Source organism: Solanum dulcamara, chromosome 2 (genome assembly GCF_947179165.1).
Source record: "Solanum dulcamara chromosome 2, daSolDulc1.2, whole genome shotgun sequence".
Classification (NCBI taxonomy): domain Eukaryota; kingdom Viridiplantae; phylum Streptophyta; class Magnoliopsida; order Solanales; family Solanaceae; genus Solanum; species Solanum dulcamara.
The window spans coordinates 73,528,619-73,534,618 of NC_077238.1; positions in this window are offsets into that span (position 1 = coordinate 73,528,619).

The following is a 6,000-nucleotide window of genomic DNA, read 5'->3' on the forward strand; positions in this document are numbered from 1 at the left end:
CTCCTATGTTGACACATAGTTAATGAGACAAGGGGTCTCTACTAGGATTCCTTTACCGAATCTCATCTCAATGACCATTCGGTGCTAAGTCAATCCCACGGAAAAGTTTAATACTTCAAAATAGTCATAGCATATAGCTTGAGAATTCAAAATATCATATTCGGTAGAATAGCTCATTAAAACCTTTGGTAATTCAAATATGCAAGAATTGTCCTTATTGCATAAAGAATCAATTATTTATATTATTTTATCATTCTTTTATTTTATAAGACTCCCTTTTGATCATAGACATTATTTTCATAAACATTCATTGGGAGTCAAAGCTTTCAAATCAAACTTTATTGACAACATAGTAAAACTAAGTGTGTTCAAATCACTTCAACTTTCAAATATGAATGTAAATGAAATTATGCATAATTACTTTGAAAATCCTTTGAGTTGCTTGAGGAAGAAGAAGACACTTGAGAGGGTTTTGGTGTTAGGATGAGAATGAGAGGGTTAGGAGGGATTAGGATAGTTATTTGGATAGAATAAAACCCTAAAACCTGTCCACATTCATTTATGAAAGCATAGGAAAAGGCCAAAATACCCTTGAACTTAACCTAAACTTTTCACCCGGACAGGGGACCAACCATGGTTTGTGAAACTCCCCACATCCCATAGTGGTGGTCGTGGTGAGGGACTTAAATTTGGGGAAATTAGGTTTGGCAGGGGTTCCTCCATGGTGACCACTATAGTCTTTGGTGGCCACTACGGATCGTGGTCATCACACGTGGTGGGGACTTCTCAGGACTCCTGAGGGGGTCAGACCATGGGACACCACCATAGTCGTGGTGCCTCCCATGATCCATGCGCCCTCTCTTGGTCCTCCAGCCTAAAGTATCCACTTCCAGGGTTTGACAACATGAGCTCTCCACGGCCTAAGGACCCCTTCACGGTATGTAAAGGGTTTTGTGAAGTCTACCTGGTGCCAAAAGCTGAGATTTTTCTAAGAAACTTCTTCTGAACCTTATTTTTCGACTTTTGAACTTCCGAGGTCTTACAATATCTCCCCCTTGGGAAAATTCATCCTTGAATGAGACTCAAACTAGCATAAATATGATAGGAAGGAGACATAGGAGTCCAACATGAATTCAAAACATATCAAAAATTCATAAAACATAGAATACTCAATCTCAAGATAAAACATGAATTTAAACTTATTTCATGAACATGGATTCTTATTAAAACATGAGAATGACTGAAACACATAGTTTTAACAGAGTGGATCATGAAGGATCTCAATACCTCAATTAGGAAAGAAAGAAAAGAGATGAGGATATCCTGACATCATATCGTCTTCGTCTTTCCATGTAGCATCCTCAACCTCTTGGTTCCTCCATAGAACTTTAACCAAAGATATTTCCTTTTCCTTAACTTTGTAACTTGCTGGTCTACAATATCAATCGGAACCTCCTCATATAAAAGACTCTCTTTCACACCAATGCTATCTAAAGGAACAATGGATCTAGGATCACCAACAAACTTCCTCAATAAAGACACATGGAATATTGGATACACCGATGCCAAATCAAAAACTAAATCCAACTCAAATGCCAGTTTGCCAATCTGCTTCAAAATCTGATATGGACCTACATAGCGGGGAATTAGCTTCCCTTTCTTGCCAAAATGCATCACACCCTTCATGGGTGGAATTTTCAAGTAAATCCAATCATTAACTTCAAATTTAAGGTCCCTTCTCCTTACATAAGAATAGGACTTTTGTCGACTCTGGGCTTCTTCAATGTTTCTCTAATCAATCTAACCTTGTCCATAGCCTAATGCACCAACTCTGGTACTATTAAGGCCACTTCACTAACTTCCAAACAACCAATAGGATACTTACACCTCCTACTATATAAGGCCTCAAATTGAGCCATCTGAATGCTGGAATGATAATTGTTATTGTAGGCATACTCTATCAATGGAAAATGATCATCCTAACTACCTTTAAATCAATAATACAGGCTCTCAACATGTACTCTAAGGTCTGAATGGTATTCTCGGCTTGACCATCCGTCTGAGGGTGAAAAGCTATACTAAGCTTTACTTAAGTTCTATGACCCTCTTGGAATGATCTCTAAAATTGAGATGTAAGCTGAGTACCTCAATTCGAAATAATAGACAAAAGGACATCATGAAGCTTAAACAACTCTTGAAAATACAATCTAACTAGTCCTTGGCTGAATATGAAGTCTTAATAGAAAGAAAATGAGCTGACTTAGTCATTCAATGAATGACTACCCAAATTGAATCATGTTGCCTACGAGTACTAGGCAAGCCTGTAATGAGATCCATATTTAAGGCTTCCTACTTCCAAGTAGAAATCTCAATATCTTAACTCAAACCTCCTGATTTTTGATGATCAACCTTCACTTGTTGACAATTAGAATATTTAGCCACAAACTCTGCAATATCCCTCTTCATGCCATTACACCAATAGACTTCCCTCAAATCACGATACATCTTTGTGGAACCCGGATGAATGGAATACCATGAACTATGAGCTTCGGACAATATCATTTCCCTCAAACCATCTATGTTGAGAACATATAATCAACCTTGATATCGCAAAGAACTACATCTTTCTTGGGAGAAAGCCTCAATGTCTTTTTCGGCAATCGCTTTCTTCAATACAAGCAAAGTAGGATCATTATCTTGCTTGGCCTTAAAATCCACCATAAAAATGATTTGGAACCATTTTGAGTAATAACACCACCATTCTCGGAATCAACCAATCGAACACCCAAATAAGCTAATCTATAAACATCCCGAACTAACTCTTTCTTCTCATCTTCAACATAGGCAATACTATTCATGGACAATCTACTAAGAGAGTCGACAACCATATTTGCCTTTGTCCAGTGGTATAACATATTTATGTCATAATCCTTCAATAATTAAAGCCACCTCCTTTGTCGAAGATTCAAATCCTTTTGAGTGAATACATCTTGCAAGCTCTTATAATCGGTGAATACATATACATGGACACCATATAGGTAGCATCTCCATCATTGCAAAGTAGAAATATCTACTGCTAATTCCAAGTCATAGGTTTGGTAGTTCTTCTCATGCACTTTGAGTTTCCTAAAAGCATATGCTACCACTTTACCATTTTTCAATAGCACATAATTAAGGTCAACTCTTGAAGCATCACAATATACTATGAACCCATCAGAACCTTTCGGTAAGGTCAACAACGGAGCGGAAGTAAGTCTATCCTTCAACTCTTGAAAGATCTTCTCGCCTCGGACCATTGGAGTTTCACTTTCTTTTGAGTCAAAGTAGTCATGGGTAATGAAATTGAAGAGAAACCTTCACAAACCATCTATACTAACTGACTAAGCCCAAGAAACTTCAAATATCAAAAGGAGACAATGGTCTAGGCTAATTCTTATCCACTTTGATCTTCTTAGGATCAACCATAACACCTTTAATGGAGACAATATGTCCAAGGAAAGAAACTGACCTCAACCAAAGTTCACACTTGCTAAACTTAGCAAATAACACTGACGGTCCTTCAGAATTTGCAAGACAATCCTCAAATGATCAGCATACTCTTTATCACTCCAAGAATAGATTAATATATCATCAATGAACACAGATACGAACATATCCAAATATTGCTTGAACACCTTTTTTATCAAATCCATAAAGCTGCAAGAGCATTCATTAGTCAAAAAGACATAACCAAGAATTCAAAGTGACCATACCAAGTTCTAAAAGCTTTGTTCGAAATATCACATTCTCTTACTAAGAGTTGATGATAACCCAATAGAGGATCAATCTTTAAAAAGCAACTTACTCTTTGAAGTTGATTGAACAAGTCACCAATCCTTGGAATGAGATACTTCTTCTTAATTGTGACTTTGTTCAATTGTCGGTAATCAATGCACATATGGAGAGAAGCATCCTTCTTCCTAACAAAGAGAACTGGAGAACCCCATGGAGAGATAGTCAGTCTAATGAATCCCTTATCCAATAAATCCTTCAACTGTTCCTTTAACACTTTCAATTCTATTAGACCATTCGATAAGGAGGAATAGAGATATGTTGGATATCAAGGAGAAGATCGATACCAAAGTCTATTTCTCTTTCGGGAGGGATACCTAGGAGATTACCAGGGAAAACTTCTGAAAACTCATTAACAATCTAAACTGACTCAAGAGTAAGAGCTTCAAAATTTATATCCCTAACTCATACTAAGACAAATACAACCTTTAGAAATTATTTTCTGAGCTTTAAGGCATGAAATGAATTGACCCTTAAATATGGAGTTACTACCTTTCCATTTTAGGATTGGCTCATTAGAAAATTGAAACTTGACCACAAGTCTTACAACATATAGAAGCATATTATGCATGAATACAATCCATACAAAGAATAACATTGAAATCGGTCATATCTACCTGTACAAGATCAACTAAGATAATTTTATGGAAAACTAAAACTTGGCAATTTCGATACACTCTTCTAGCCACAACTGAATCACCAATAAGAGTATAGATCGAAAAAGGCTCTAGCAAGATCTCGGGACTAACAATGAATTTCATAGAAAGATAAGGAGTAACAAATGATAAAATAGTACCCAAATCTAACAATTCATAAACATCAAAGTCAAAGACTTTCAACATACCAGTCACAACATAAGGTGAATCCTATAACTCGTGATGAGTCTAAAGGGCATAAAATCTATTTTGGCGCTGACTTCCACCCGAAGTAGTAGCATGTTGATCCAGATCACCGATAGGCTGAGTTTGAATTTGGGGTCCAGCATCACTCCTACACTTCCTCGCATATTGACCCAGATTTACACATATATAGCACACATCCGATCCCGCTAGGCATTCTTCCTTGTGGTTTATTTCAAAGTTCTTTCATGGAAGGATGTGTTGAGCACCCAGAGATCCTCCTTGTGCCTTAGGATTTTGCACCTTATCTTTATCAAATTTTACAGTTGGAGTGTTTGAAGAGCTTTGGCCAAAATACTTCTAATGAAACTGAGGACGGCCACCATTTCTTGACTTACCATGAGAGAAACTACCCCCATCGGTTTGAGCATTCATGAACACCCTTCTAAACCTCGCCTTCAACTTTTCCTCCTCAATTTGTTCGACTTTTGTCATAAGTCTCAAAATATTCATCTTTTTAATAAGCATAGTAGTTCTATATTCTTTGACCACCAAATCAGACACACCTAAAATGAACTTGCTCATCCTAGCCCATGGATTCGTAACCATGAAAGGAGCATATTTGGAAAACTTACTAAACTTGAGGGCATACTCCCTCACACACATGTTATCTTGGCACAAATTGATAAACTCTTGCACTTTAGACTCCCTCAACTGCAACAGAAAGAATCTATCAAGAAAAGTACCATTCAATTCTTTGCCATCATCTCTGCCTCTTTCCTCTTTTTATTGATCATACCAAACTTGAGCCACCCTTTGAGTTGATACACCGCCAAGTCTGCTTTTTCCACCGATCTAACACCCGTGATGTCAATAATCTTACAAATCCTCTCTATGAACTCTTGTGGATCCTTATCCATCTTAGAATTATGAAACTCGGGAGGCTTCATACGGGTGAAATCATGAACTCGGCTAGCATCCATACCCATAGTTGGGTTCATGAGAGCTACCGCCTCTTGGTTAACTTGAGCCACCATGGCTTGAGCAAGAACTTAGAAAGTGGATTAGAACGTCCATATGAGACACTTGTTCATTTAATGGGTAATTTATATCTTATTCCTCCTCCTCAACATTTGTTCGGATAGAGTTCCTTCTTGGAGGCATATTTGTGAAATCGCAAAGAGAAAGAATTAGAGGGAGAATCCTTAGAGTTCAACTCTATCGCACGATGATATCATGAAAGAAGTGATATTTTCTTAAGATGCCTCATAGCCTCATATGAATAGATGTAGTGTGATTCACACCAATGAACAAGAATATAGTCAACGCG